At 37.8% G+C, this 13,398-nt stretch overlaps 1 pseudogene; it reads right to left on the reverse strand.

The window, feature by feature from the left end:
* Positions 1-12,148: 12,148 nt before the first annotated feature.
* LOC109439432 (olfactory receptor 2T1) lies at positions 12,149-13,034 on the reverse strand (annotated as a pseudogene).
* Positions 13,035-13,398: the final 364 nt, after the last annotated feature.

Below are 13,398 nucleotides of genomic sequence, written 5' to 3' on the forward strand. Positions count from 1 at the left end.
GCCAGAAACAAAATTTAATTCTGTAAGTAAAGACCTGTATACTAAATGGGTGGGACCTGTCCTCCTCAAAGAAAATAGCGTGAGTGTGATATTATTGTCCTGGGGACTCTGGAGAGATCAGGCTATTGGGATAGAAGGCTATTCATTGTAATCCTCTCCTTAAAACTCTCTCTGTGCTCCATGAGCAGAGACAAACTGGGTGATAAGATAAAAGTGGGCAGAAAGACAAAGATGAAAACAATAAACTGATCCCTAATGAGGATTATATCAAAATATACGGTACTGTGGAACAGATGAGAGGACTGTTACCTATATGAATGAAGACTATTAAATTCTATTCAAAATTCTGGCTACCATCACTATTGAGAGCCAGACTTATGCAGAAATAACTGTAGGTCAATTAACCAAAAGTGAATTCACTAAATTCACTTGTTTCTTTTAACTCTATTAGTTTTACTTAAATAGTTTTTTTTAAATCTTTATAAGTAGTGACCTGCTTTTTAAGTAGTGACCAATTTTTGGTCCTCCAATTTGCTAAATAATGTTCCTTTTCTTTCTACATAAGCTGGAGACCAAGGCTGGAGAAAGGAAAGACTGGTAGGCATAAGGACATGTTTTTGATTATAAACAATTCTTATCAATATATTCGTCATTTACATAGTGATTTAAATTTGTATGTATAAGTAGAATTTACCTTTATGAGCAGATTGTTATGAATGTATTTGTCTTAGGAATAGATAACTGGTTATGAATATTTTAGAATATTAGAAATTTCATGTTTAATTTTAATTTTATTCTTAAATTAAATCTCTCATATAACTCAGTTCCTCCTCCTGCTTCCTCTCAATTGCTAGCCCCTTAAAATTGTGATTTTTTTTAATTGAACAAGTAAGTAAGTACTTGCTACCAGACAGAAAGTGTAGTATACTAAATACAAAAGAAAATGGCCCCTGCCCTTCTGGAGCTTGCAAATTAATTAGAGTTGGGTGGGGAAGACATTAAACAAATATACAGTGCTGCTGATGGTGTAGGGAATTAGACAGTGGTAGGAGTGTCAATTGCTAACACCTCTTGAGAAAATTTGATAATATGGCAGCCTTATTTGAAGTGCATTATATACTCTTACCTGGTTTAGTGTTTTTGTCCTTCATTTGTACTTATTTTGAATTCAAAATACTATGGAAAAAAGAATTCATCTATTTGATAGAAACCAGTGGCTTCTAGGATTGAAATAAAGCAGAAAAAAAGGGCAGGGATGAGAATTTCTTACAATTTCAAGGAGCCTTAATTCACAATACAAAGTAGTTTATATGACAGCCAAATAAGTGATAGAAACAAGAGCCATACACCAGTGGGCAAAGACATTTCTGGGGGTGTTTGGGGAGGACTTCATATAGAAGAGAGCTGCAATTCAACTACAAGTTGACAAACTTAAGGTAGGGAAGGGGGTGGGCAAGAAGAGAAGAAGAAAAGTAAAAGAAGAGGACTTTGTAGGAGAGAAGAAAAATAGGAAGCTGAAATGAAAAGGGCAGTTAATAGGTCTACAAACGAACACGTCATAGAAGACGTGAGGGCTTGTGATGATAGAAAGTAGGGGATAAAGTTGAAAAAGTAGGGTATAGCTATGGTACAGAAGCCCTTGAAGTCTGACCTAGAAATTTAGTTTTTATCATTAAGATAAGTTTTATGGAGCCTAATTGTGCCCTGCCTCAATTCCTTCTCCTTATACCACATGAACTTTCATATCTGCATTAACTTATTATACTATTTTAAAAATTGTTAGTGTTTGTATGAAAATTAGAAACAAGTGAACAAATGGTTTCTGTCTGGGAAAGAAGTGTTACTCAGATATATTTTGATTCAGAGCAGAAAACAGCAGTGTAATTTACAGAGAGTGCCAAAAAATATGTACACATTTTAAGAAAGGAAAGAACTATGACAATTGTAATACTCAATATATACCAATAACAAAAGATGAATACCAGTCACGTGTGACTTCTGCAATTCCAAGAGGTGCTCAAAGTGGTTACCATCTGTGTCCAGACATTTATGATTATGGTGAACTACTGCGTGAGCAACATTGACCATCTCTTAAAATGTGTATACAATTTTTTGGCACCTCCGGTATAAATAAGTTAAAACACTGGACATATGTGCCCCCTTACTAAGAGGGTCTCTATATTACAGTGTCAATTCCTTCATAAAATAAAATATGTGTTTATATTTATGTATTAAATCAGAGTCAGCATGTTAACAATTTAGTGAAATAAGTTTTAGGGTGATATCAGTGAGCATTATTTCTTCTCAACCTTTTTCAAAATGGAAGGAATCTGAACGCCACCCTGGACTCCTCATACCTCTTTCACTCTTGTGATAGAGATTTGTACTGCTTACCAAACTGCATTGTATCCTACATTTTTCTCAGTCCCTTGCATTTAGGCAGAGGCATGCTAATGGTTAGTTAAGTCTAGTGGGCTGTAAGAGGAAGTGATGTGTTTCACTGCTGTGTTAACACATTTAAGAACCAATGCACTGCCTTCCGGATGCCTTCCTCCCTACTTCAGTAATCCTGGAACCAAGGAGTGTGTACCCACACCTGCCTGGTCACTGCATGGGAGAGAGGTAGCCTGGAGAGGCTACCTCAGGATTTGTATGAACAGGATATAAACCTTTATTATGTAGAGACTCTGAGACTCAAGCCTGACTTTTCTGACTAAATCAATCCTTTATTCTTCACTTATTTGTATCCTTTTTTACTGCCTTAAATTATGCTGAGATGCTTTGGACAAGATTAGATAATTTCTACTAAGTCAGCTTAACCAGTCTGCTAGTCCTTGGCAATAGCCTGGAGTAGCAGGTTTGAATGAAAGGGGAAACTCTTACTGTCTACTTTACCTAGATTCTTTGGTCAACTTGAGACCATATGTTTTGAACAGAGCTTTTGTTATGTGTCCTTAATTCTTTCAAATGTATGTTTTGAAGTATGTTTCCTTTGCAAGAAGCATAACATTCTCCTAAAAGAAAATCCCAAAGAAGAAATATCTTTCTCTGATCTGTTCAACTATTATTGGTTTTTGTTTACCGTGACTTTCAGCTACTCACAAGGAGTGATAATGAACTTCTTGTAAACACTTTAGGGAACAGAAACTGTTTAGTAGCATGTTAGACCAGATGATTTTATGTTGGTCACTGCTCTCCTATTTAAAGGCTGCTTGGACAGTGAATAGTTTCCCAAGAGTATTGGAAATTCAGTTCTCAGTAGTTAAAACCTTGTTTTCTTGGACAAGTGCACTGAATTACATGAACTGCTCAAAATCTCAGAGCAGATTGATAGAGGATGTCAAGAACAACGTTTTTATTGTTTATTTGAGAGCTAACTGAGTAGAAAATGAGGTTAAGTTAGCCTCTGGCTATTCAGAATTCCAGCCATTTCAAGCATGTCAGTATTTAGCTTAGCTGATAAAGTCTAACATACCATGAAAAACGGCCAAATGATACTTAGGCTAGAATGTGTTTTAAAGGTTAATGAAAAGTATATCCTGGACTCGCAATCCAGGGAAGATTTTCTTGACTTTGTTGATTAATGAAAAATGTGCTCCTAATATCAGTTGAGAAAACCACACCTTGGCAATATTTTCGTCACAAGATTCTCAAAGTCTGCATGAATTTATCATTCTAACTTCAATGATATAGGTGTCACATAACTTGCACATAAATATGCCAACAGCCAAACATGTATCATATGCGTCTCCATGCATGGTATGCACTTCCTTTTTATCTGAGTAATCAGCTGACAAAAATGATTTTGTTTATAACAAGATAAACAAGTGTTTATCTTGGCTTCCTCAATAACTGATATACTGAACTTACTTTGTGATGCCAACGCACATCCTATTCTCTATCGCATATAGGCTAGCCGTGTAATATAGTTAACCAGTGAGTCTCAAGGATGTTAAGACCCAGCTCTAAGAGGTTCTGGAAAGTGGCATAAATAATCCTGATAGAAAAAAAAAAATAGAGTAGAGAACAGAGGCAGAACTGCAACTGAGTAAATTCCCATTTGTTCAAGGAGCTGAATATGCTGAATAATACATGCGCTTAGTAGTTCTGTTACCGGAGAGTGAGTCCTTCTTGCTACAATGTCCAGGTTCTTGGTGTCTTGAGCAAGGAATTGAATGAGACACAGAAATAAAGTAGTGAAAGAGGAGTTTATTAGAAGAGATAGTAACTACACTTAGAAGTGGACCCAAGCAGTAGAGAATGGCTCAAGAGCCCAAGGTGGCATTATTAGGAGAGAAAGTAAAAAACAAAGAGTTTGGAGTGGGCTGAGCAAAAAAAGAGGCTCAAAGTCCTGTTTTAACTTTTAATTGAAACATAATAAACATATACACAATATTAAATATTCAAAAGTTTACACTTCTGAAACTGAACACTGGGTGTGTAATCTGCACCCACATCAAGAAACAGAGAACAGCAGCTCCTCAGAAGATCACCCATGCACTCCTCCAGCCACTAACTTTCCAAAAGCATATATAAGTTTTGCTGGATCTGTACTTTATACAAATGAACTCTTTTATAATTGCTTGTTTAGTTTAAATTATGTTTCAGATTAATCTATTTTGTTCCAAATGGTATTAGAACATCTATTGTTACTGTATGAGTATGCCACAATTTATTTTTCCATTTCACCATCAGTGAGCTTTTGGATAGCTTCTGATTTTTTTGTCTGTTATCACATGTGTTTGGTAAAGATTATTCATACAAGTCTGCTAGAAATTCACCCAAGGGTGTACTTGCTTGGGCATAAGGTATGGATATGTTCAGCTTTCGTTGCTACTACTAGACGTAATGTGGTAGGAATATAAGTCATTTGCTTTTTGTATTTTTCTTTTCATTGTCTTTCCCCATCTTAGTGTAAACTTCTTGAGTGAAGTTGCTCTTTCTATTTTGCTCACAGCTTTGATAAGTGAATAAATAAATAGATGAATGAATGAGAAAGCTATATCTCAATGATGCAGTGTTCTATCAATCACATTTTTTGAAATTCTGTGATCTGCTACATTAATGAAAAGTATCACCCTACAGAAATCTCTTACATTCCCGACCTCCACTGTTCTCATCTGTAAATTAAAACTCATAATAACTGCTTTGTTTGTTATATGGTTGTGAGAGGATGATGAAAGTGAAAAAGCATGTGAATTAAGTTTTAGGCAGATTAACCAATATGATTATGATTATGATAGTTAATAATTTAATAAACTTACCTCTTTGTTCCCTGAGTGAACTCCTTATATAATCAAATGTGACAATAAACATGATTTGCCATATTTCTTCTGTTCAATTCCTGGATCAGTGGGGAGCATAGATATGAACTATGAGCTGAAGCTTATTACCCAGCAGATATAGGCTTAACCTTGATGATCTTGTGACATATTTGAAAAGTGATTTTTGTATCCTCCCAGCTCATATCCCTGTATGCTTCTCCAGCATCTCAGGCATACAGTGTTCTTACATTGCCTTCTTTGGGTAAGGTACTTTGGCCTCATCCATCAATTTTAACTTATTTGACAAATAGTTTTCATTGAACAAACAAAAGTTAAATACTGTATTTCTATGTAAAGTAAAAAGCACCTAACGATTGTATTAAGGACAATGGCTTAATAAGAAAATATGTGGTGGAGATGTCATCAAAATGGTGGTGTGAGGTGAGCCTCTGGAAATCTCCCCTGGAATTTACAACAAATTAAACAGCTATAACTCCACAAAGGACTCCCTGCGTAGCAGACAGACAAGAAGAAGAGGCTCATTACTGAATTAACCTAAAGGTGGGCAAATTGCATGAGCAGGGGAGGAGGGAAAGGAGAAGGGCAGAGACGGAGCCGCACGGGCGCAGGACACAGACCTAGCTCAGTGGTCCCAGGTCACCACATCCCGGAACTACCGCAGCTGTGGGAGATGGAAGAACTCGGATTGCTAGGGCTCTGTTTATGGCCCACAGGGCTGAGGGAACAGCATGTAATACGGCTGAACCCAACACTCATGGGAGAGACCTTAGAGCGAAGACTGAGGGAAGAAGGCTGAAAACGGTGGTTTAAGCCCTCACTGCCCAGCGGACAATGGAAGACTTAGGCACTGAGACTAGCTGTCCCCTCCCTACCCTCCCAGAGCTCTTCTTGCCCAGTGCTAGAAGCAGAACAGTAGCAGTGTCAGATCAAAAGAACAGAATATTTGCAGTTCTGAGAACTGTGGTCCGCAGACAGATTCACAGCCCAACTAGTTCCGGAAAAGGGGAGGGAGCTGTGGAAGCAGGACTGGCTGTTCTGGTGGTCACTACCATTGTTCTGGGCCACCTCTCACAAGTCACCCCGTCCCTGTCCCCACCTATCTGGGCGGATCCCTGCAGGAGTAAACAGAACGGCTAAAACACATGGGCTCTGAATCTGGTGCAGGAAGAGCTTTGGAACTTCAAAAGCTTTCCGCATCCCCACAGGGATGCTGGGCCCAATGACCCAGGCAAACTGTTAACACAGGAAAAGCCCATCTTCCAGAGAATCCCCCCATTGTGTGAGAAGCTGGAATAGTACAGAGAAAACATAACACTACAGTGTGAAAGAGGAAAAAGGGCTGCAGTCGGAGAGAAAATAAAACATTCTACCAACACGTACTGGAAAACAAAAGAAAGACCTCTTTCTATCAACCTGTTGCAGAAGCCACTCCTGTAGATGTCTAGGAAGAGAAATAATAAATCATTAACAGCCATAAATAACCAAGGCAAAAAGACAGCTCAGAAAGAAAGTGAAAAGTCTCCAGAAAATGAAGTTAAAGATATGGAAATATGTAACTTAAATGACAGAGATTCAAGACTGCAGTCTGAAAAAACTCAATGAGATGCAAGAAAACACAGAAAGGAAGTATAATAAACTCAGAAACACAATCAAAGAACAACATGAACATTTTACTAAAGACATTGAAATTTTAAAAAGGAAAAAAAATAGAATTACTGGAGATTAAAAACTCAATAGAAGAAATGCAGAATGAAATAGCCAGCTGAGGAAGTAGAGTTGACCAGATGGAGAAAAGAATCAGTGACATCGAAGATAGAAACCTGGAAATGACACGGATGGAAGAAGAAAGAGACTTGAGACTTAAAAGAAATGAAAGAACTCTACAAGCACTTTCTGACTCCATCAGAAAGAGTAATATAATAATAATGGGCATACCAGAAGGAGAAGACAGAGAGAAGGGAACAGAGAGTATATTCAAACAAATAGTCGATGAGAACTCCCCAAACTTGTGGAAATAACTGGATCCTGGAATCCAAGAAGCAAATAGTACACCTAATTACCTCAATCACAACAGGCCTTCTGCAAGGCACATTGTATTGAAGCTGTCTAAAATCAACAACAAAGAAAGAATCCTCAAGGCAGCCAGGGAAAGAAGATGGTAACCTACAAAGGAAAGCCCATTAGATTATCATCAGATTTCTCAGCAGAAACTTTGCAAGCCAGGAGAGAGTGGAACCAAATAGTCAAACTATTGAAAGAGAGAAATCGTGAGCCAAGAATAATATACCCAGCAAAGATATCCTTTAAATCTGAAGGAGGAATAAAGACCTTTCCAGACATACAGAAGCTGAGGGAATTTTCTAATACACGACCTGCACTACAAGAAATACTAAAGGAGGCTATTCGAACACCATCAACAGGGACAATTAATGGCAACCAAAACATAAAAAGGAAGAGAGTAAAGGCCTGAACCGGAATATGGGAATGGAGAGCGAGGGCATGCTGAACAAAATGGAATACTCTAAATATGAAACTCTCTTACACATAAACTTAAGGGTACCCACTCAAAAAAAAAATCCAGAACTGAAATATATAACGTAATAAAAGAAGAAACAGAGGGAAACATCATAGAATACCACCACACAGAAATAATAGACAATAACAAAAAGTCAAAGGAAACATGGAGACACAGCGTTACCAGAAAACTAAAGGTAGAATGATAGAAACTCCTCACATATCAATAATCACCCTAAATATAAATGGGCTGAACTCACCAATAAAAAGGCACAGAGTAGCAGATTGAATAAAAAAACTAAACCCAACCATATGCTGTCTCCAAGAGACACATCTCAGCTACAAGGACAAGCATAGACTCAAAGTGAAAGGGTGGAAATTGACACTCCAAGCAAATGGTACCCAGAGAAAATCAGGTGTAGCCATAATGATATCAGATGAAACAGACTTCAAGGTGAAAAAGATAACAAGAGACAAAGATGGACATTTCATAATGGTGAAGGGGACTGTACAACAAGAAGACATAACAGTCATCAATATTTATGCCCCCAATCAGGGAGCACCAAAATACACCAAGCAACTACTAACAGAACTAAAGGGAGAAATTGACCAAAACACAATTATACTAGGGGACTTAAATACATCATTGACAGCTATGGATAGATCATCCAAACAGAAAATAAATAACGAAATAGTAGCCCTAAATGACACATTAGATGAAATGGACATAATTGACATTTATAGAGCACTTCATCCTAAAACATCAGACTATACATTCTTTTCTAGTGTACATGGAACATTCTCAAGGATAGACCATATATTGGGACATAAAATCAGTCTCAACAAATTTAAGAAGATTGAAATCATACCAAGCATATTCTCTGATCACAAGGCTTTGAAATTGGATATCAACTGCAAAAAGAAAGCAGGAAAAAACACAAATACATGGAGATTAAACAACATACTTTTAAAGAATGACCGGGTCAAAGAAGAAGTTAGAGAAGAGATCAAAAGACACATAGAAACAAATGACAATGAAAATACATCCTACCAAAATTTTTGAGATGCAACGAAATCAGTTTTAAGAGGGAAATTATCTCATTACAGGCCTATCTCAAGAAACAAGAAAACTCCCAAATAAATAACCTCATGTTACACCTTAAAGAACTAGAAAAAGAAGAACAAATGAACCCAAGGTCAGCAGAAGACAGGAAATAACAAAAATTAGAGCAGAACTAAATGAAATAGAGAACAAAAAGACAATAGAAAAAATTAATGTGACAAAGAGCTGGTTCTTTGAAAAGATTAACAAAATTGACAAACCCTTGGCTAGACTCACTAAGATAAAAAGAGAGAAGACACTAATTAACAAAATCAGAAACGAAAAAGGGGAAGTTATCACGGACACCACAGAAATACAATGGATCATCCAAGAATACTATGAAGGACTATATGCCACCAAATTCAACAACCTAGAAGAAATGGACAAGTTCTTAGAAACATATAGCCTTCCAAGGCTGAATCATGAATAACTGGAAAATCTAAACAGACCGATCACCAGTAACGAAATTGAATCAGTCATCCAAAACCTTCCCAAAAACAAAAGTCCGGGACCAGATGGCTTGACTAGTGAATTCTACCAAACCTTCAAAGAGGATCTAACCAATCCTGCTCAAACTCTTCAAAAAAATTGAAGAAGAGACAGTACTCCTTAACTCATTTTATGAGGCCATCATTACCCTGAAACCGAAACCTGGTAAGTATTCCATTGTGGTTGCCAGAGGGTAAGGGGGGCGAAGGGTGGGGGGTGGGAGAAAAAAAAAACAAACCTGGTAAGGACAGCACAAAAGAAGAAAACTACAGACCAATATCTTTGATGAATACCGACGCAAAAATCCTAAATAAAATTCTAGCAAATTGAATACAACAATGCATTAAAACGATTATTCATCATGACCAAGTGGGGTTCATCCCCGGGGCACAAGGATGGTTCAACATCCGCAAATCCCTCAATGTGATATGTCACATAAACAAAATAAAGGACAAAAATCATATGATTATATCAATTGATGCAGAAAAAGCATTTGACAAGATACAACATCCATTTATGTTTAAAACACTTAATAAAATAGGTATAGAAGGAAAATACCTTAACATAATAAAGGCCATATATGACAAGCCCTCTGTTAATCTCATAATTAATGGTGAAAACAGAAGCCATTTGCTATACATTCAGGAACACGACAAGGCTGTCCCCTATCACCTCTGCTTTTCAACATAGTGTTGGAAGTCCTTGCCAGAGCAATCAGGCAAGAGAAAGAAATAAAAGGCATCCAAATTGGGAATGAAGAAGTTAAATTATCACTCTTTGCAGATGACATGATGCTATATATAGAAAACCCTAAACACTCCACAAGAAAGTTATTAGAAACAATCAACGAATACAGTAAAGTTGCTGGCTACAAAATCAACGTACGAAAGTCCATTGCTTTCCTATATCCTAACAATGAAATCTCAGAAAAAGAAATACAAAAACAATTCCTTTTGCAATTGCAATAAAAAGAATAAAATACCTAGGAATAAACTTAACCAAGGACGTGAAAGACCTATGTGCTGAAAACTGTAATACATTTTTGAAAGAAATTGAAGAAGACACAAAGAAATGGAAAGACATTCCGTGCTCATGGATTGGAAGAATCAACATAATTAAAATGGCCATATTACCCAAAGCAATATACAGATTCAATGCAATCCCCATCAAAATCCCAATGGCATATTTTAAAGAAATAGAACAAAAAATCATCAGATTTGTTTGGAACCACAAAAGACCCCGAATAGCCAAAGCAATTCTAAGAAAAAAGAACAATAATGGAGGTATCACACTTCCTGACTTTGGCTTGTACTACAGGGCTACAATAATCAAAACAGCATGGTATTGGCAGAAAAACAGACACATAGACCAATGGAATAGAATTGAGAACCCAGAAATAAAACCACATAAATATGGACAGATAATTTTTGACAAAGAAGCTGAAAACATACAATGGAGCAAAGACAGCCTCTTCAATAAATGGTGCTGGGAGAATTGGATAGCCACGTGCAAAAGAATGAAACTGGACTGCTATTTGTCACCATGTACCAAAATTAATTCAAAATGGATCAAAGACTTAAGCATAAGACCTGACACAATAAACTGCATAGAAGAAAACATAGGTACTAAACTTATGGACCTTGGGTTCAAAGAGCATTTTATGAATTTGACTCCAAAGGCAATGGAAGTAAAAGCTAAAATAAACGAATGGGACTATATGAAACTTAAAAGCTTCTGCACAGCAAAAGAAACCATTGACAAAATAAAGAGGCCACCAACTGAATGGGAGAAGATTTTTGCAAACAGTGCCTCCAATAAGGGTCTAGTATCCAGAATATACAAGGAACTCATGCAACTCAACAACAAAAAAACAAACAACCCAATTGAAAAATGGGCAGAGGACTTGAAGAGACATTTCTCCAAAGACGACATACAAATGGCAAATAGACATATGAAACAATGCTCGACATCACTAATCATCAGAGAAATGCAAATAAAACCACAATGAGATATCACCTCACCCCAGTCAGAATGGCTATCATCAACAAGACAAATAGTAACAAGTGTTGGAGAGGCTGTGGAGAAAAAGGAACCCTCATACACTGTTGGTGGGAATGCAGACTGGTGCAGCCGTTATGGAAGGCAGTGTGGAGGTTCCTCAAAAAATTACGAATAGAATTGCCATATGACCCAGCAATCCCTCTCCTGGGTATCTACCCAAAAAATCTGAAAATATTTAGAGATAAAGACACGTGTGCTCCAATGTTCATTGCAGCTTTGTTTACGGTGGCCAAGACATGGAAACAGCCAAAATGTCCTTTGATAGATGAATGGATAAAGAAGTTGTGGTATATATACACAATGGAATACTATTTGTCGGTAAGAAAAGATGAAATAGGAACATTTGTGACAACATGTATGGATCTTGAGAGTGTAATGCTGAGCGAAATAAGTCAGACAGAAAAAGCATAGAACCATGTGATTTCACTGATATGTGGTATATAAACCAAAAACAACAAAAGAACAAGACAAACAAATGAGAAACAGAAACTCATAGACACAGACAATGGTTTAGTGGTTACCAGAGGGTAAGTGGGTTGGGGGGTGGGAGATGAAGGTAAGGGGGATCAAATATATGGTGATGGAAGAAGAACTGACTCTGGGTGGTGAACACACAATGGGATTTATAGATGATGCAATACAGAAGTGTACACCTATTATCTATGTAATTTTACTAACAATTGTCACCCCAATAAATTTAATAAAAAAAGAAAAAAGAGTGAGGCGGCACGTAGATGTACATGGCAGCCCTACAGAGCAAGTTCACTACTGTTATGTGGGGTGAGAAGGTGGGAAATGGTTTTTTCTTCCCCCACTGAGCTCATGTAATGGGCCACATAGGAGGCAATAACCACAGAGAAAGGAATCAGCAGTATCAAAACACAGCACATGTACGTCACTATCTCATAGAGGGGTGTGTCTGCTGCTGCACAGGCTAACTTCAGGACCACAGGTGCCCCGCAGAAGAAGTGGTCAATCTCCCGGGAGCTGTAGAAGGGGAAGCTCATGGTGATGGGGGTGAGGAGGAAGCCATCCAAAGAGCCTCCAAACCAAAAACCTGCTATGATCACCCAACAGACCTGGTGGTTCTTGAGGACAGAGTATGTCAGAGGGCTGCAGTTGGCCATGAACCCCAGCTGGAAGCACTCAGCCCCCACAAGAGTGAGGTAGAGGAAGTACTGAGCTGGGCACCCCATAAAGGGATGGGCCTTTGGCCCAGCAGATAATCGACCAGCATTTTGGGCACAATGGTGGAGATGTACAGCACATCGGTGAAGGAGAGCTCACTGAGCAGGAAGTATATCGGGGTGTGCAGGCGTGAGTCCCGGCAGGTCAGGAAGGTCATGACCCCACTGGCCATCAGCACCCTGAAGAAGATGGTAGAGATGATGGCAAAAAGAAGGCCTGAGACATCATTTTTGTTGAATAGCCCTCTGAGGGTGAAGTCTGTAGAGGATGTGTTCCATTAGTTCTATGATGGTGCTGCTGTGACCTAGAATCTTCTAAATAAAACCATGACATTGTCACAGAATTAACATAATAATATATGGGTTGATCACTAGACAATAAACTTCTAAAAGTTGGAAAAAATATTTTTATGAGTCCTTTGACACTGATACTACCAACTAATCTATTTTGCAATGTGTCTAAGTAAAATTGGTAATTTTGAATCAACAGTTTTTGAATACATTGGACAAGATGATGTCAGTATGTGCTATTGTACTATAGTGAATCTCGTAACAACTGAGGGTGTGTATCATGCTTGCAACGATCAATCTACGCTTGTCTTGGGTGTGTGTGTGTGTGTGAGTGTGTGTGTGTGTGTGTGTGTGTGTGTGAACATACTACCTCAGATGCGTTTGAATTGGTATCCTCATTAAATGAATCTTTATTGTTATCAGCACACCACAATCTTTGACCAGCTCAGTACTGGCTATGGGTAGTCTA

This window comes from Rhinolophus sinicus, linkage group LG10, assembly GCF_036562045.2.
Source record: "Rhinolophus sinicus isolate RSC01 linkage group LG10, ASM3656204v1, whole genome shotgun sequence".
In the NCBI taxonomy this organism is placed as follows: domain Eukaryota; kingdom Metazoa; phylum Chordata; class Mammalia; order Chiroptera; family Rhinolophidae; genus Rhinolophus; species Rhinolophus sinicus.